Genomic DNA, 18,316 nt, shown 5'->3' with positions numbered 1-18,316 from the left:
GCAGGGGGTCCCGGGACCGGGGCCTGTAACTCGGGAAGCAGGGGGTCCCGGGACCGGGGCCTGTAACTCGGGATGCAGGGGGTCCCGGGACCGGGGCCTATAACTCGGGAAGCAGGGGGTCCCGGGACCGGGGCCTGTAACTCGGGAAGCAGGGGGTCCTGGGACCGGGGCCTGTAACTCGGGATGCAGGGGGTCCCGGGACCGGGGCCTGTAACTCGGGAAGCAGGGGGTCCCGGGACTGGGGCCTGTAACTCGGGAAGCAGGGGGTCCCGGGACCGGGGCCTGTAACTCGGGAAGCAGGGGGTCCCGGGACCGGGGCCTGTAACTCGGGAAGCAGGGGGGTCCCGAGACCGGGGCCTGTAACTCGGGAAGCAGGGGGTCCCGGGACCGGGGCCAGTAACTCGGGAAGCAGGGGGTCCCGGGACTGGGGCCTGTAACTCGGGAAGCAGGGGTCCCGGGACCGGGGCCTGTAACTCGGGAAGCAGGGGGTCCCGGGACCAGGGCCTGTACCTTGGGAAGCAGGGGGTCCCGGGACTGGGGCCTGTAACTCGGGAAGCAGGGGGTCCCGGGACCGGGGCCTGTAACTCGGGAAGCAGGGGGGACCGGGGCCTGTAACTCGGGAAGCAGGGGGGACCGGGGCCTGTAACTCGGGAAGCAGGGGGGACCGGGGCCTGTAACTCGGGAAGCAGGGGGGACCGGGGCCTGTAACTCGGGAAGCAGGGGGGACCGGGGCCTGTAACTCGGGAAGCAGGGGGTCCCGGGACGGGGCCTGTAACTCGGGAAGCAGGGGGTCCCGGGACCGGGGCCTGTAACTCGGGATGCAGGGGGTCCCGGGACCCCGGCCTGTAACTCGGGAAGCAGGGGGTCCCGGGACCGGGGCCTGTAACTCGGGAAGCAGGGGGTCCCGGGACCGGGGCCTGTAACTCTGGAAGCAGGGGGGACCGGGGCCTGTAACTCGGGAAGCAGGGGGTCCCGGGACCGGGGCCTGTAACTCGGGAAGCAGGGGATCCCGGGACCGGGGCCTGTAACTCGGGAAGCAGGGGGGACCGGGGCCTGTAACTTGGGAAGCAGGGGGGACCGGGGCCTGTAACTCGGGAAGCAGGGGATCCCGGGACCGGGGCCTGTAACTCGGGAAGCAGGGGGTCCCGGGACCGGGGCCTGTAACTCGGGAAGCAGGGGGTCCCGGGACCGGGGCAGGGGCCTGTAACTCGGGAAGCAGGGGGTCCCGGGACGGGGGCCTGTAACTCGGGAAGCAGGGGGTCCCGGGACCGGGGCCTGTAACTCGGGAAGCAGGGGGTCCCGGGACCGGGGCCTGTAACTCGGGATGCAGGGGGTCCCGGGACCGGGGCCTATAACTCGGGAAGCAGGGGGTCCCGTAACCAGGGCCTGTAACTCGGGAAGCAGGGGGTCCCGGGACTGGGGCCTGTAACTCGGGAAGCAGGGGGTCCCGGGACCGGGGCCTGTAACTCGGGAAGCAGGGGGTCCTGGGACCGGGGCCTGTAACTCGGGATGCAGGGGGTCCCGGGACCGGGGCCTGTAACTCGGGAAGCAGGGGGTCCCGAGACCGGGGCCTGTAACTCGGGAAGCAGGGGGTCCCGGGACCGGGGCCAGTAACTCGGGAAGCAGGGGGTCCCGGGACTGGGGCCTGTAACTCGGGAAGCAGGGGTCCCGGGACCGGGGCCTGTAACTCGGGAAGCAGGGGGTCCCGGGACCAGGGCCTGTACCTCGGGAAGCAGGGGGTCCCGGGACTGGGGCCTGTAACTCGGGAAGCAGGGGGTCCCAAGACCGGGGCCTGTAACTCGGGAAGCAGGGGGTCCCGGGACCGGGGCCAGTAACTCGGGAAGCAGGGGGTCCCGGGACTGGGGCCTGTAACTCTGGAAGCAGGGGGTCCCGGGACCGGGGCCTGTAACTCGGGAAGCAGGGGGTCCCGGTACCGGGGCCTGTAACTCGGGAAGCAGGGGGTCCCGGGACCGGGGCCTGTAACTCGGGAAGCAGGGGGTCCCGGGACCGGGGCCTGTAACTCGGGAAGCAGGGGGGACCGGGGCCTGTAACTCGGGAAGCAGGAGGGACCGGGGCCTGTAACTCGGGAAGCAGGGGGGACCGGGGCCTGTAACTCGGGAAGCAGGGGGTCCCGGGGCCTGTAACTCGGGAAGCAGGGGGTCCCGGGACCGGGGCCTGTAACTCGGGAAGCAGGGGGTCCCGGGACCGGGGCCTGTAACTCGGGATGCAGGGGGTCCCGGGACCCCGGCCTGTAACTCGGGAAGCAGGGGGTCCCGGGACCGGGGCCTGTAACTCGGGAAGCAGGGGGGACCGGGGCCTGTAACTCGGGAAGCAGGGGGGACCGGGGCCTGTAACTCGGGAAGCAGGGGGGACCGGGGCCTGTAACTCGGGAAGCAGGGGGGACCGGGGCCTGTAACTCGGGAAGCAGGGGGGACCGGGGCCTGTAACTCGGGAAGCAGGGGGTCCCGGGACCGGGGCCTGTAACTCGGGAAGCAGGGGGTCCCGGGACCGGGGCCTGTAACTCGGGATGCAGGGGGTCCCGGGACCCCGGCCTGTAACTCGGGAAGCAGGGGGTCCCGGGACCGGGGCCTGTAACTCGGGAAGCAGGGGGTCCCGGGACCGGGGCCTGTAACTCTGGAAGCAGGGGGGACCGGGGCCTGTAACTCGGGAAGCAGGGGGTCCCGGGACCGGGGCCTGTAACTCGGGAAGCAGGGGATCCCGGGACCGGGGCCTGTAACTCGGGAAGCAGGGGGGACCGGGGCCTGTAACTTGGGAAGCAGGGGGGACCGGGGCCTGTAACTCGGGAAGCAGGGGGTCCCGGGACCGGGGCCTGTAACTCGGGAAGCAGGGGGTCCCGGGACCGGGGCCTGTAACTCGGGATGCAGGGGGTCCCGGGACCGGGGCCTATAACTCGGGAAGCAGGGGGTCCCGTAACCAGGGCCTGTAACTCGGGAAGCAGGGGGTCCCGGGACTGGGGCCTGTAACTCGGGAAGCAGGGGGTCCCGGGACCGGGGCCTGTAACTCGGGAAGCAGGGGGTCCTGGGACCGGGGCCTGTAACTCGGGATGCAGGGGGTCCCGGGACCGGGGCCTGTAACTCGGGAAGCAGGGGGTCCCGAGACCGGGGCCTGTAACTCGGGAAGCAGGGGGTCCCGGGACCGGGGCCAGTAACTCGGGAAGCAGGGGGTCCCGGGACTGGGGCCTGTAACTCGGGAAGCAGGGGTCCCGGGACCGGGGCCTGTAACTCGGGAAGCAGGGGGTCCCGGGACCAGGGCCTGTACCTCGGGAAGCAGGGGGTCCCGGGACTGGGGCCTGTAACTCGGGAAGCAGGGGGTCCCAAGACCGGGGCCTGTAACTCGGGAAGCAGGGGGTCCCGGGACCGGGGCCAGTAACTCGGGAAGCAGGGGGTCCCGGGACTGGGGCCTGTAACTCTGGAAGCAGGGGGTCCCGGGACCGGGGCCTGTAACTCGGGAAGCAGGGGGTCCCGAGACCGGGCCTGTAACTCGGGAAGCAGGGGGTCCCGGGACCGGGGCCAGTAACTCGGGAAGCAGGGGGTCCCGGGACCGGGGCCTGTAACTCGGGAAGCAGGGGGGACCGGGGCCTGTAACTCGGGAAGCAGGGGGGACCGGGGCCTGTAACTCGGGAAGCAGGGGGGACCGGGGCCTGTAACTCGGGAAGCAGGGGGTCCCGGGACCGGGGCCTGTAACTCGGGAAGCAGGGGGTCCCGGGACCGGGGCCTGTAACTCGGGATGCAGGGGGTCCCGGGACCCCGGCCTGTAACTCGGGAAGCAGGGGGTCCCGGGACCGGGGCCTGTAACTCGGGAAGCAGGGGGTCCCGGGACCGGGGCCTGTAACTCTGGAAGCAGGGGGGACCGGGGCCTGTAACTCGGGAAGCAGGGGGTCCCAGGACCGGGGCCTGTAACTCGGGAAGCAGGGGGTCCCGGGACCGGGGCTTATAACTCGGGATGCAGGGGGTCCCGGGACCGGGGCCTGTAACTCGGGATGCAGGGGGTCATGGGGATGAAGTCGCTGACCTGTGTGCAAAGTTTAAATGTCCCGGTTACGTGACGCAGGGAGATACCGGAACCCAATACCGGGGCCTGTAACTCGGGAAGCAGGGGGTCCCGGGACCGGGGCCTGTAACTCGGGAAGCAGGGGGTCCCGGGACCGGGGCCTATAACTCGGGATGCAGGGGGGTCCCGGGACCGGGGCCTGTAACTCGGGATGCAGGGGGTCCCGGGACCGGGCGCTGTAACTCGGGAAGCAGGGGGTCCCGGGACCGGGGCCTGTAACTCGGGAAGCAGGGGGTCCCAGGACCGGGGCCTGTAACTCGGGAAGCAGGGGGGACCGGGGCCTGTAACTTGGGAAGCAGGGGGGACCGGGGCCTGTAACTCGGGAAGCAGGGGGTCCCGGGACTGGGGCCTGTAACTCGGGAAGCAGGGGTCCCGGGACCGGGGCCTGTAACTCGGGAAGCAGGGGGTCCCGGGACCAGGGCCTGTACCTCGGGAAGCAGGGGGTCCCGGGACTGGGGCCTGTAACTCGGGAAGCAGGGGGTCCCAAGACCGGGGCCTGTAACTCGGGAAGCAGGGGGTCCCGGGACCGGGGCCAGTAACTCGGGAAGCAGGGGGTCCCGGGACTGGGGCCTGTAACTCTGGAAGCAGGGGGTCCCGGGACCGGGGCCTGTAACTCGGGAAGCAGGGGGTCCCGGTACCGGGGCCTGTAACTCGGGAAGCAGGGGGTCCCGGGACCGGGGCCTGTAACTCGGGAAGCAGGGGGTCCCGGGACCGGGGCCTGTAACTCGGGAAGCAGGGGGGACCGGGGCCTGTAACTCGGGAAGCAGGAGGGACCGGGGCCTGTAACTCGGGAAGCAGGGGGGACCGGGGCCTGTAACTCGGGAAGCAGGGGGTCCCGGGGCCTGTAACTCGGGAAGCAGGGGGTCCCGGGACCGGGGCCTGTAACTCGGGAAGCAGGGGGTCCCGGGACCGGGGCCTGTAACTCGGGATGCAGGGGGTCCCGGGACCCCGGCCTGTAACTCGGGAAGCAGGGGGTCCCGGGACCGGGGCCTGTAACTCGGGAAGCAGGGGGGACCGGGGCCTGTAACTCGGGAAGCAGGGGGGACCGGGGCCTGTAACTCGGGAAGCAGGGGGGACCGGGGCCTGTAACTCGGGAAGCAGGGGGGACCGGGGCCTGTAACTCGGGAAGCAGGGGGGACCGGGGCCTGTAACTCGGGAAGCAGGGGGTCCCGGGACCGGGGCCTGTAACTCGGGAAGCAGGGGGTCCCGGGACCGGGGCCTGTAACTCGGGATGCAGGGGGTCCCGGGACCCCGGCCTGTAACTCGGGAAGCAGGGGGTCCCGGGACCGGGGCCTGTAACTCGGGAAGCAGGGGGTCCCGGGACCGGGGCCTGTAACTCTGGAAGCAGGGGGGACCGGGGCCTGTAACTCGGGAAGCAGGGGGTCCCGGGACCGGGGCCTGTAACTCGGGAAGCAGGGGATCCCGGGACCGGGGCCTGTAACTCGGGAAGCAGGGGGGACCGGGGCCTGTAACTTGGGAAGCAGGGGGGACCGGGGCCTGTAACTCGGGAAACAGGGGATCCCGGGACCGGGGCCTGTAACTCGGGAAGCAGGGGGTCCCGGGACCGGGGCCTGTAACTCGGGAAGCAGGGGGTCCCGGGACCGGGGCAGGGGCCTGTAACTCGGGAAGCAGGGGGTCCCGGGACGGGGGCCTGTAACTCGGGAAGCAGGGGGTCCCGGGACCGGGGCCTGTAACTCGGGAAGCAGGGGGTCCCGGGACCGGGGCCTGTAACTCGGGATGCAGGGGGTCCCGGGACCGGGGCCTATAACTCGGGAAGCAGGGGGTCCCGTAACCAGGGCCTGTAACTCGGGAAGCAGGGGGTCCCGGGACTGGGGCCTGTAACTCGGGAAGCAGGGGGTCCCGGGACCGGGGCCTGTAACTCGGGAAGCAGGGGGTCCTGGGACCGGGGCCTGTAACTCGGGATGCAGGGGGTCCCGGGACCGGGGCCTGTAACTCGGGAAGCAGGGGGTCCCGAGACCGGGGCCTGTAACTCGGGAAGCAGGGGGTCCCGGGACCGGGGCCAGTAACTCGGGAAGCAGGGGGTCCCGGGACTGGGGCCTGTAACTCGGGAAGCAGGGGTCCCGGGACCGGGGCCTGTAACTCGGGAAGCAGGGGGTCCCGGGACCAGGGCCTGTACCTCGGGAAGCAGGGGGTCCCGGGACTGGGGCCTGTAACTCGGGAAGCAGGGGGTCCCAAGACCGGGGCCTGTAACTCGGGAAGCAGGGGGTCCCGGGACCGGGGCCAGTAACTCGGGAAGCAGGGGGTCCCGGGACTGGGGCCTGTAACTCTGGAAGCAGGGGGTCCCGGGACCGGGGCCTGTAACTCGGGAAGCAGGGGGTCCCGGGACCGGGGCCTGTAACTCGGGATGCAGGGGGGTCCCGGGACCGGGGCCTATAACTCGGGAAGCAGGGGGTCCCGTAACCAGGGCCTGTAACTCGGGAAGCAGGGGGTCCCGGGACTGGGGCCTGTAACTCGGGAAGCAGGGGGTCCCGGGACCGGGGCCTGTAACTCGGGAAGCAGGGGGTCCTGGGACCGGGGCCTGTAACTCGGGATGCAGGGGGTCCCGGGACCGGGGCCTGTAACTCGGGAAGCAGGGGGGTCCCGAGACCGGGGCCTGTAACTCGGGAAGCAGGGGGTCCCGGGACCGGGGCCAGTAACTCGGGAAGCAGGGGGGTCCCGGGACTGGGGCCTGTAACTCGGGAAGCAGGGGTCCCGGGACCGGGGCCTGTAACTCGGGAAGCAGGGGGTCCCGGGACCAGGGCCTGTACCTCGGGAAGCAGGGGGTCCCGGGACTGGGGCCTGTAACTCGGGAAGCAGGGGGTCCCAAGACCGGGGCCTGTAACTCGGGAAGCAGGGGGTCCCGGGACCGGGGCCAGTAACTCGGGAAGCAGGGGGTCCCGGGACTGGGGCCTGTAACTCTGGAAGCAGGGGGTCCCGGGACCGGGGCCTGTAACTCGGGAAGCAGGGGGTCCCGGGACCGGGGCCTGTAACTCGGGATGCAGGGGGTCCCGGGACCGGGGCCTATAACTCGGGAAGCAGGGGGTCCCGTAACCAGGGCCTGTAACTCGGGAAGCAGGGGGTCCCGGGACTGGGGCCTGTAACTCGGGAAGCAGGGGGTCCCGGGACCGGGGCCTGTAACTCGGGAAGCAGGGGGTCCTGGGACCGGGGCCTGTAACTCGGGATGCAGGGGGTCCCGGGACCGGGGCCTGTAACTCGGGAAGCAGGGGGTCCCGAGACCGGGGCCTGTAACTCGGGAAGCAGGGGGTCCCGGGACCGGGGCCAGTAACTCGGGAAGCAGGGGGTCCCGGGACTGGGGCCTGTAACTCGGGAAGCAGGGGTCCCGGGACCGGGGCCTGTAACTCGGGAAGCAGGGGGTCCCGGGACCAGGGCCTGTACCTCGGGAAGCAGGGGGTCCCGGGACTGGGGCCTGTAACTCGGGAAGCAGGGGGTCCCAAGACCGGGGCCTGTAACTCGGGAAGCAGGGGGTCCCGGGACCGGGGCCAGTAACTCGGGAAGCAGGGGGTCCCGGGACTGGGGCCTGTAACTCTGGAAGCAGGGGGTCCCGGGACCGGGGCCTGTAACTCGGGAAGCAGGGGGTCCCGAGACCGGGCCTGTAACTCGGGAAGCAGGGGGTCCCGGGACCGGGGCCAGTAACTCGGGAAGCAGGGGGTCCCGGGACCGGGGCCTGTAACTCGGGAAGCAGGGGGGACCGGGGCCTGTAACTCGGGAAGCAGGGGGGACCGGGGCCTGTAACTCGGGAAGCAGGGGGGACCGGGGCCTGTAACTCGGGAAGCAGGGGGTCCCGGGACCGGGGCCTGTAACTCGGGAAGCAGGGGGTCCCGGGACCGGGGCCTGTAACTCGGGATGCAGGGGGTCCCGGGACCCCGGCCTGTAACTCGGGAAGCAGGGGGTCCCGGGACCGGGGCCTGTAACTCGGGAAGCAGGGGGTCCCGGGACCGGGGCCTGTAACTCTGGAAGCAGGGGGGACCGGGGCCTGTAACTCGGGAAGCAGGGGGTCCCAGGACCGGGGCCTGTAACTCGGGAAGCAGGGGGTCCCGGGACCGGGGCTTATAACTCGGGATGCAGGGGGTCCCGGGACCGGGGCCTGTAACTCGGGATGCAGGGGGTCATGGGGATGAAGTCGCTGACCTGTGTGCAAAGTTTAAATGTCCCGGTTACGTGACGCAGGGAGATACCGGAACCCAATACCGGGGCCTGTAACTCGGGAAGCAGGGGGTCCCGGGACCGGGGCCTGTAACTCGGGAAGCAGGGGGTCCCGGGACCGGGGCCTATAACTCGGGATGCAGGGGGTCCCGGGACCGGGGCCTGTAACTCGGGATGCAGGGGGTCCCGGGACCGGGCGCTGTAACTCGGGAAGCAGGGGGTCCCGGGACCGGGGCCTGTAACTCGGGAAGCAGGGGGTCCCAGGACCGGGGCCTGTAACTCGGGAAGCAGGGGGGACCGGGGCCTGTAACTTGGGAAGCAGGGGGGACCGGGGCCTGTAACTCGGGAAGCAGGGGGTCCCGGGACCGGGGCCTGTAACTCGGGATGCAGGGGGTCCCGGGACCGGGGCCTGTAACTCGGGAAGCAGGGGGGACCGGGACCGGGCCTGTAACTCGGGAAGCAGGGGGTCCCGGGACCGGGGCCTGTAACTCGGGACGCAGGGGGTCCCGGGACCGGGGCCTGTAACTCGGGAAGCAGGGGGTCCCGGGACCGGGGCCTGTAACTCGGGAAGCAGGGGGGACCGGGGCCTGTAACTCGGGAAGCAGGGGGGACCGGGGCCTGTAACTCGGGAAGCAGGGGTCCCGGAACCGGGGCCTGTAACTCGGGAAGCAGGGGTCCCGGGACCGGGGCCTGTAACTCGGGATGCAGGGGGTCCCGGGACCCCGGCCTGTAACTCGGGAAGCAGGGGGTCCCGGGACCGGGGCCTGTAACTCGGGAAGCAGGGGGTCCCGGGACCGGGGCCTGTAACTCGGGAAGCAGGGGGTCCCGGGACCGGGGACTGTAACTCTGGAAGCAGGGGGGACCGGGGCCTGTAACTCGGGAAGCAGGGGGTCCCGGGACCGGGGCCTGTAACTCGGGAAGCAGGGGATCCCGGGACCGGGGCCTGTAACTCGGGAAGCAGGGGGGACCGGGGCCTGTAACTTGGGAAGCAGGGGGGACCGGGGCCTGTAACTCGGGAAGCAGGGGATCCCGGGACCGGGGCCTGTAACTCGGGAAGCAGGGGGTCCCGGGACCGGGGCCTGTAACTCGGGAAGCAGGGGGTCCCGGGGCAGGGGCCTGTAACTCGGGAAGCAGGGGGTCCCGGGACGGGGGCCTGTAACTCGGGAAGCAGGGGGTCCCGGGACCGGAGCCTGTAACTCGGGAAGCAGGGGGTCCCGGGACCGGGGCCTGTAACTCGGGATGCAGGGGGTCCCGGGACCGGGGCCTATAACTCGGGAAGCAGGGGGTCCCGGGACCGGGGCCTGTAACTCGGGAAGCAGGGGGTCCTGGGACCGGGGCCTGTAACTCGGGATGCAGGGGGTCCCGGGACCGGGGCCTGTAACTCGGGAAGCAGGGGGTCCCGGGACCGGGGCCTGTAACTCGGGAAGCAGGGGGTCCCGGGACCGGGGCCTGTAACTCGGGAAGCAGGGGGTCCCGGGACCGGGGCCTGTAACTCGGGAAGCAGGGGGTCCCGAGACCGGGGCCTGTAACTCGGGAAGCAGGGGGTCCCGGGACCGGGGCCAGTAACTCGGGAAGCAGGGGGTCCCGGGACTGGGGCCTGTAACTCGGGAAGCAGGGGTCCCGGGACCGGGGCCTGTAACTCGGGAAGCAGGGGGTCACGGGACCAGGGCCTGTACCTTGGGAAGCAGGGGGTCCCGGGACTGGGGCCTGTAACTCGGGAAGCAGGGGGTCCCGGGACCGGGGCCTGTAACTCGGGAAGCAGGGGGTCCCGGGACCGGGGCCTGTAACTCGGGAAGCAGGGGGGACCGGGGCCTGTAACTCGGGAAGCAGGGGGGACCGGGGCCTGTAACTCGGGAAGCAGGGGGGACCGGGGCCTGTAACTCGGGAAGCAGGGGGTCCCGGGACCGGGGCCTGTAACTCGGGAAGCAGGGGGTCCCGGGACCGGGGCCTGTAACTCGGGATGCAGGGGGTCCCGGGACCCCGGCCTGTAACTCGGGAAGCAGGGGGTCCCGGGACCGGGGCCTGTAACTTGGGAAGCAGGGGTTCCCGGGACCGGGGCCTGTAACTCTGGAAGCAGGGGGGACCGGGGCCTGTAACTCGGGAAGCAGGGGGTCCCGGGACCGGGGCCTGTAACTCGGGAAGCAGGGGATCCCGGGACCGGGGCCTGTAACTCGGGAAGCAGGGGGGACCGGGGCCTGTAACTTGGGAAGCAGGGGGGACCGGGGCCTGTAACTCGGGAAGCAGGGGATCCCGGGACCGGGGCCTGTAACTCGGGAAGCAGGGGGTCCCGGGACCGGGGCCTGTAACTCGGGAAGCAGGGGGTCCCGGGACCGGGGCAGGGGCCTGTAACTCGGGAAGCAGGGGGTCCCGGGACGGGGGCCTGTAACTCGGGAAGCAGGGGGTCCCGGGACCGGGGCCTGTAACTCGGGAAGCAGGGGGTCCCGGGACCGGGGCCTGTAACTCGGGATGCAGGGGGTCCCGGGACCGGGGCCTATAACTCGGGAAGCAGGGGGTCCCGTAACCAGGGCCTGTAACTCGGGAAGCAGGGGGTCCCGGGACTGGGGCCTGTAACTCGGGAAGCAGGGGGTCCCGGGACCGGGGCCTGTAACTCGGGAAGCAGGGGGTCCTGGGACCGGGGCCTGTAACTCGGGATGCAGGGGGTCCCGGGACCGGGGCCTGTAACTCGGGAAGCAGGGGGTCCCGAGACCGGGGCCTGTAACTCGGGAAGCAGGGGGTCCCGGGACCGGGGCCAGTAACTCGGGAAGCAGGGGGTCCCGGGACTGGGGCCTGTAACTCGGGAAGCAGGGGTCCCGGGACCGGGGCCTGTAACTCGGGAAGCAGGGGGTCCCGGGACCAGGGCCTGTACCTCGGGAAGCAGGGGGTCCCGGGACTGGGGCCTGTAACTCGGGAAGCAGGGGGTCCCAAGACCGGGGCCTGTAACTCGGGAAGCAGGGGGTCCCGGGACCGGGGCCAGTAACTCGGGAAGCAGGGGGTCCCGGGACTGGGGCCTGTAACTCTGGAAGCAGGGGGTCCCGGGACCGGGGCCTGTAACTCGGGAAGCAGGGGGTCCCGGTACCGGGGCCTGTAACTCGGGAAGCAGGGGGTCCCGGGACCGGGGCCTGTAACTCGGGAAGCAGGGGGTCCCGGAACCGGGGCCCGTAACTCGGGAAGCAGGGGGGACCGGGGCCTGTAACTTGGGAAGCAGGGGGGACCGGGGCCTGTAACTCGGGAAGCAGGGGGGACCGGGGCCTGTAACTCGGGAAGCAGGGGGTCCCGGGACCGGGGCCTGTAACTCGGGAAGCAGGGGGTCCCGGGACCGGGGCCTGTAACTCGGGATGCAGGGGGTCCCGGGACCCCGGCCTGTAACTCGGGAAGCAGGGGTCCCGGGACCGGGGCCTGTAACTCGGGATGCAGGGGGTCCCGGGACCCCGGCCTGTAACTCGGGAAGCAGGGGGTCCCGAGACCGGGGCCTGTAACTCGGGAAGCAGGGGGTCCCGGGACCGGGGCCTGTAACTCGGGAAGCAGGGGGTCCCGGGACCGGGGACTGTAACTCTGGAAGCAGGGGGGACCGGGGCCTGTAACTCGGGAAGCAGGGGGTCCCGGGACCGGGGCCTGTAACTCGGGAAGCAGGGGATCCCGGGACCGGGGCCTGTAACTCGGGAAGCAGGGGGGACCGGGGCCTGTAACTTGGGAAGCAGGGGGGACCGGGGCCTGTAACTCGGGAAGCAGGGGATCCCGGGACCGGGGCCTGTAACTCGGGAAGCAGGGGGTCCCGGGACCGGGGCCTGTAACTCGGGAAGCAGGGGGTCCCGGGACCGGGGCAGGGGCCTGTAACTCGGGAAGCAGGGGGTCCCGGGACGGGGGCCTGTAACTCGGGAAGCAGGGGGTCCCGGGACCGGAGCCTGTAACTCGGGAAGCAGGGGGTCCCGGGACCGGGGCCTGTAACTCGGGATGCAGGGGGTCCCGGGACCGGGGCCTATAACTCGGGAAGCAGGGGGTCCCGGGACCGGGGCCTGTAACTCGGGAAGCAGGGGGTCCTGGGACCGGGGCCTGTAACTCGGGATGCAGGGGGTCCCGGGACCGGGGCCTGTAACTCGGGAAGCAGGGGGTCCCGGGACCGGGGCCTGTAACTCGGGAAGCAGGGGGTCCCGGGACCGGGGCCTGTAACTCGGGAAGCAGGGGGTCCCGGGACCGGGGCCTGTAACTCGGGAAGCAGGGGGTCCCGAGACCGGGGCCTGTAACTCGGGAAGCAGGGAGTCCCGGGACCGGGGCCAGTAACTCGGGAAGCAGGGGGTCCCGGGACTGGGGCCTGTAACTCGGGAAGCAGGGGTCCCGGGACCGGGGCCTGTAACTCGGGAAGCAGGGGGTCCCGGGACCAGGGCCTGTACCTTGGGAAGCAGGGGGTCCCGGGACTGGGGCCTGTAACTCGGGAAGCAGGGGGTCCCGGGACCGGGGCCTGTAACTCGGGAAGCAGGGGGTCCCGGGACCGGGGCCTGTAACTCGGGAAGCAGGGGGGACCGGGGCCTGTAACTCGGGAAGCAGGGGGGACCGGGGCCTGTAACTCGGGAAGCAGGGGGGACCGGGGCCTGTAACTCGGGAAGCAGGGGGTCCCGGGACCGGGGCCTGTATCTCGGGAAGCAGGGGGTCCCGGGACCGGGGCCTGTAACTCGGGAAGCAGGGGGTCCCGGGACCGGGGCCTGTAACTCTGGAAGCAGGGGGGACCGGGGCCTGTAACTCGGGAAGCAGGGGGTCCCGGGACCGGGGCCTGTAACTCGGGAAGCAGGGGATCCCGGGACCGGGGCCTGTAACTCGGGAAGCAGGGGGGACCGGGGCCTGTAACTTGGGAAGCAGGGGGGACCGGGGCCTGTAACTCGGGAAGCAGGGGATCCCGGGACCGGGGCCTGTAACTCGGGAAGCAGGGGGTCCCGGGACCGGGGCCTGTAACTCGGGAAGCAGGGGGTCCCGGGACCGGGGCAGGGGCCTGTAACTCGGGAAGCAGGGGGTCCCGGGACGGGGGCCTGTAACTCGGGAAGCAGGGGGTCCCGGGACCGGGGCCTGTAACTCGGGAAGCAGGGGGTCCCGGGACCGGGGCCTGTAACTCGGGATGCAGGGGGTCCCGGGACCGGGGCCTATAACTCGGGAAGCAGGGGGTCCCGTAACCAGGGCCTGTAACTCGGGAAGCAGGGGGTCCCGGGACTGGGGCCTGTAACTCGGGAAGCAGGGGGTCCCGGGACCGGGGCCTGTAACTCGGGAAGCAGGGGGTCCTGGGACCGGGGCCTGTAACTCGGGATGCAGGGGGTCCCGGGACCGGGGCCTGTAACTCGGGAAGCAGGGGGTCCCGAGACCGGGGCCTGTAACTCGGGAAGCAGGGGGTCCCGGGACCGGGGCCAGTAACTCGGGAAGCAGGGGGTCCCGGGACTGGGGCCTGTAACTCGGGAAGCAGGGGTCCCGGGACCGGGGCCTGTAACTCGGGAAGCAGGGGGTCCCGGGACCAGGGCCTGTACCTCGGGAAGCAGGGGGTCCCGGGACTGGGGCCTGTAACTCGGGAAGCAGGGGGTCCCAAGACCGGGGCCTGTAACTCGGGAAGCAGGGGGTCCCGGGACCGGGGCCAGTAACTCGGGAAGCAGGGGGTCCCGGGACTGGGGCCTGTAACTCTGGAAGCAGGGGGTCCCGGGACCGGGGCCTGTAACTCGGGAAGCAGGGGGTCCCGGTACCGGGGCCTGTAACTCGGGAAGCAGGGGGTCCCGGGACCGGGGCCTGTAACTCGGGAAGCAGGGGGTCCCGGAACCGGGGCCTGTAACTCGGGAAGCAGGGGGGACCGGGGCCTGTAACTTGGGAAGCAGGGGGGACCGGGGCCTGTAACTCGGGAAGCAGGGGGGACCGGGGCCTGTAACTCGGGAAGCAGGGGGTCCCGGGACCGGGGCCTGTAACTCGGGAAGCAGGGGGTCCCGGGACCGGGGCCTGTAACTCGGGATGCAGGGGGTCCCGGGACCCCGGCCTGTAACTCGGGAAGCAGGGGTCCCGGGACCGGGGCCTGTAACTCGGGATGCAGGGGGTCCCGGGACCCCGGCCTGTAACTCGGGAAGCAGGGGGTCCCGGGACCGGGGCCTGTAACTCGGGAAGCAGGGGGTCCCGGGACCGGGGCCTGTAACTCGGGAAGCAGGGGGTCCCGGGACCGGGGACTGTAACTCTGGAAGCAGGGGGGACCGGGGCCTGTAACTCGGGAAGCAGGGGGTCCCGGGACCGGGGCCTGTAACTCGGGAAGCAGGGGATCCCGGGACCGGGGCCTGTAACTCGGGAAGCAGGGGGGACCGGGGCCTGTAACTTGGGAAGCAGGGGGGACCGGGGCCTGTAACTCGGGAAGCAGGGGATCCCGGGACCGGGGTCTGTAACTCGGGAAGCAGGGGGTCCCGGGACCGGGGCCTGTAACTCGGGAAGCAGGGGGTCCCGGGACCGGGACAGGGGACTGTAACTCGGGAAGCAGGGGGTCCCGGGACGGGGGCCTGTAACTCAGGAAGCAGGGGGTCCCGGGACCGGAGCCTGTAACTCGGGAAGCAGGGGGTCCCGGGACCGGGGCCTGTAACTCGGGATGCAGGGGGTCCCGGGACCGGGGCCTATAACTCGGGAAGCAGGGGGTCCCGGGACCGGGGCCTGTAACTCGGGAAGCAGGGGGTCCTGGGACCGGGGCCTGTAACTCGGGATGCAGGGGGTCCCGGGACCGGGGCCTGTAACTCGGGAAGCAGGGGGACCCGGGACCGGGGCCTGTAACTCGGGAAGCAGGGGGTCCCGGGACCGGGGCCTGTAACTCGGGAAGCAGGGGGTCCCGGGACCGGGGCCTGTAACTCGGGAAGCAGGGGGTCCCGAGACCGGGGCCTGTAACTCGGGAAGCAGGGAGTCCCGGGACCGGGGCCAGTAACTCGGGAAGCAGGGGGTCCCGGGACTGGGGCCTGTAACTCGGGAAGCAGGGGTCCCGGGACCGGGGCCTGTAACTCGGGAAGCAGGGGGTCCCGGGACCAGGGCCTGTACCTTGGGAAGCAGGGGGTCCCGGGACTGGGGCCTGTAACTCGGGAAGCAGGGGGTCCCGGGACCGGGGCCTGTAACTCGGGAAGCAGGGGGTCCCGGGACCGGGGCCTGTAACTCGGGAAGCAGGGGGGACCGGGGCCTGTAACTCGGGAAGCAGGGGGGACCGGGGCCTGTAACTCGGGAAGCAGGGGGGACCGGGGCCTGTAACTCGGGAAGCAGGGGGTCCCGGGACCGGGGCCTGTATCTCGGGAAGCAGGGGGTCCCGGGACCGGGGCCTGTAACTCGGGATGCAGGGGGTCCCGGGACCCCGGCCTGTAACTCGGGAAGCAGGGGGTCCCGGGACCGGGGCCTGTAACTCGGGAAGCAGGGGGTCCCGGGACCGGGGCCTGTAACTCTGGAAGCAGGGGGGACCGGGGCCTGTAACTCGGGAAGCAGGGGGTCCCGGGACCGGGGCCTGTAACTCGGGAAGCAGGGGATCCCGGGACCGGGGCCTGTAACTCGGGAAGCAGGGGGGACCGGGGCCTGTAACTTGGGAAGCAGGGGGGACCGGGGCCTGTAACTCGGGAAGCAGGGGATCCCGGGACCGGGGCCTGTAACTCGGGAAGCAGGGGGTCCCGGGACCGGGGCCTGTAACTCGGGAAGCAGGGGGTCCCGGGACCGGGGCAGGGGCCTGTAACTCGGGAAGCAGGGGGTCCCGGGACGGGGGCCTGTAACTCGGGAAGCAGGGGGTCCCGGGACCGGGGCCTGTAACTCGGGAAGCAGGGGGGACCGGGCCCGGGGCCTGTAACTCGGGATGCAGGGGGTCCCGGGACCGGGGCCTATAACTCGGGAAGCAGGGGGTCCCGTAACCAGGGCCTGTAACTCGGGAAGCAGGGGGTCCCAGGACTGGGGCCTGTAACTCGGGAAGCAGGGGGTCCCGGGACCGGGGCCTGTAACTCGGGAAGCAGGGGGTCCTGGGACCGGGGCCTGTAACTCGGGATGCAGGGGGTCCCGGGACCGGGGCCTGTAACTCGGGAAGCAGGGGGTCCCGAGACCGGGGCCTGTAACTCGGGAAGCAGGGGGTCCCGGGACCGGGGCCAGTAACTCGGGAAGCAGGGGGTCCCGGGACTGGGGCCTGTAACTCGGGAAGCAGGGGTCCCGGGACCGGGGCCTGTAACTCGGGAAGCAGGGGGTCCCGGGACCAGGGCCTGTACCTCGGGAAGCAGGGGGTCCCGGGACTGGGGCCTGTAACTCGGGAAGCAGGGGGTCCCAAGACCGGGGCCTGTAACTCGGGAAGCAGGGGGTCCCGGGACCGGGGCCAGTAACTCGGGAAGCAGGGGGTCCCGGGACTGGGGCCTGTAACTCTGGAAGCAGGGGGTCCCGGGACCGGGGCCTGTAACTCGGGAAGCAGGGGGTCCCGGTACCGGGGCCTTTAACTCGGGAAGCAGGGGGTCCCGGGACCGGGGCCTGTAACTCGGGAAGCAGGGGGTCCCGGAACCGGGGCCTGTAACTCGGGAAGCAGGGGGGACCGGGGCCTGTAACTTGGGAAGCAGGGGGGACCGGGGCCTGTAACTCGGGAAGCAGGGGGGACCGGGGCCTGTAACTCGGGAAGCAGGGGGTCCCGGGACCGGGGCCTGTAACTCGGGAAGCAGGGGGTCCCGGGACCGGGGCCTGTAACTCGGGATGCAGGGGGTCCCGGGACCCCGGCCTGTAACTCGGGAAGCAGGGGGTCCCGGGACCGGGGCCTGTAACTCGGGAAGCAGGGGGTCCCGGGACCGGGGCCTGTAACTCTGGAAGCAGGGGGGACCGGGGCCTGTAACTCGGGAAGCAGGGGGTCCCGGGACCGGGGCCTGTAACTCGGGAAGCAGGGGATCCCGGGACCGGGGCCTGTAACTCGGGAAGCAGGGGGGACCGGGGCCTGTAACTTGGGAAGCAGGGGGGACCGGGGCCTGTAACTCGGGAAGCAGGGGATCCCGGGACCGGGGCCTGTAACTCAGGAAGCAGGGGGTCCCGGGACCGGGGCCTGTAACTCGGGAAGCAGGGGGTCCCGGGACCGGGGCAGGGGCCTGTAACTCGGGAAGCAGGGGGTCCCGGGACGGGGGCCTGTAACTCGGGAAGCAGGGGGTCCCGGGACCGGGGCCTGTAACTCGGGAAGCAGGGGGTCCCGGGACCGGGGCCTGTAACTCGGGATGCAGGGGGTCCCGGGACCGGGGCCTATAACTCGGGAAGCAGGGGGTCCCGTAACCAGGGCCTGTAACTCGGGAAGCAGGGGGTCCCGGGACTGGGGCCTGTAACTCGGGAAGCAGGGGGTCCCGGGACCGGGGCCTGTAACTCGGGAAGCAGGGGGTCCTGGGACCGGGGCCTGTAACTCGGGATGCAGGGGGTCCCGGGACCGGGGCCTGTAACTCGGGAAGCAGGGGGTCCCGAGACCGGGGCCTGTAACTCGGGAAGCAGGGGGTCCCGGGACCGGGGCCAGTAACTCGGGAAGCAGGGGGTCCCGGGACTGGGGCCTGTAACTCGGGAAGCAGGGGTCCCGGGACCGGGGCCTGTAACTCGGGAAGCAGGGGGTCCCGGGACCAGGGCCTGTACCTCGGGAAGCAGGGGGTCCCGGGACTGGGGCCTGTAACTCGGGAAGCAGGGGGTCCCAAGACCGGGGCCTGTAACTCGGGTAGCAGGGGGTCCCGGGACCGGGGCCAGTAACTCGGGAAGCAGGGGGTCCCGGGACTGGGGCCTGTAACTCTGGAAGCAGGGGGTCCCGGGACCGGGGCCTGTAACTCGGGAAGCAGGGGGTCCCGGTACCGGGGCCTGTAACTCGGGAAGCAGGGGGTCCCGGGACCGGGGCCTGTAACTCGGGAAGCAGGGGGTCCCGGGACCGGGGCCTGTAACTCGGGAAGCAGGGAGTCCCGGGGGCTCCGGAGACCCCCTGCTTCAATACCGTGTTATTGGAATAAAATGAAAGCCGCGCGATGGCCGGTGAGAGGCGCGCAGGTCTGTTTAGCGCCAGCCCGGGAGAGCTGATAAAAAAGTGGAGCTATTAATATTGTTTCTAAAAATATCGAAATTTGATGAATACTATTTT

The 18,316-nt window shown here is 71.0% G+C and overlaps 1 protein-coding gene across 1 annotated transcript in view; it reads right to left on the bottom strand.

Moving 5' to 3' along the window:
* The window catches only part of LOC142491233 (protein sel-1 homolog 3-like), a 169,413-nt gene that overhangs the window by 121,148 nt on the left and 29,949 nt on the right, over positions 1–18,316 (bottom strand). The window lies entirely within an intron of this gene.

The sequence above is a fragment of the Ascaphus truei genome, chromosome 3 (genome assembly GCF_040206685.1).
Source record: "Ascaphus truei isolate aAscTru1 chromosome 3, aAscTru1.hap1, whole genome shotgun sequence".
Lineage (NCBI taxonomy): Eukaryota > Metazoa > Chordata > Amphibia > Anura > Ascaphidae > Ascaphus > Ascaphus truei.
This window is presented reverse-complemented; position numbering and strand designations above follow the sequence as displayed.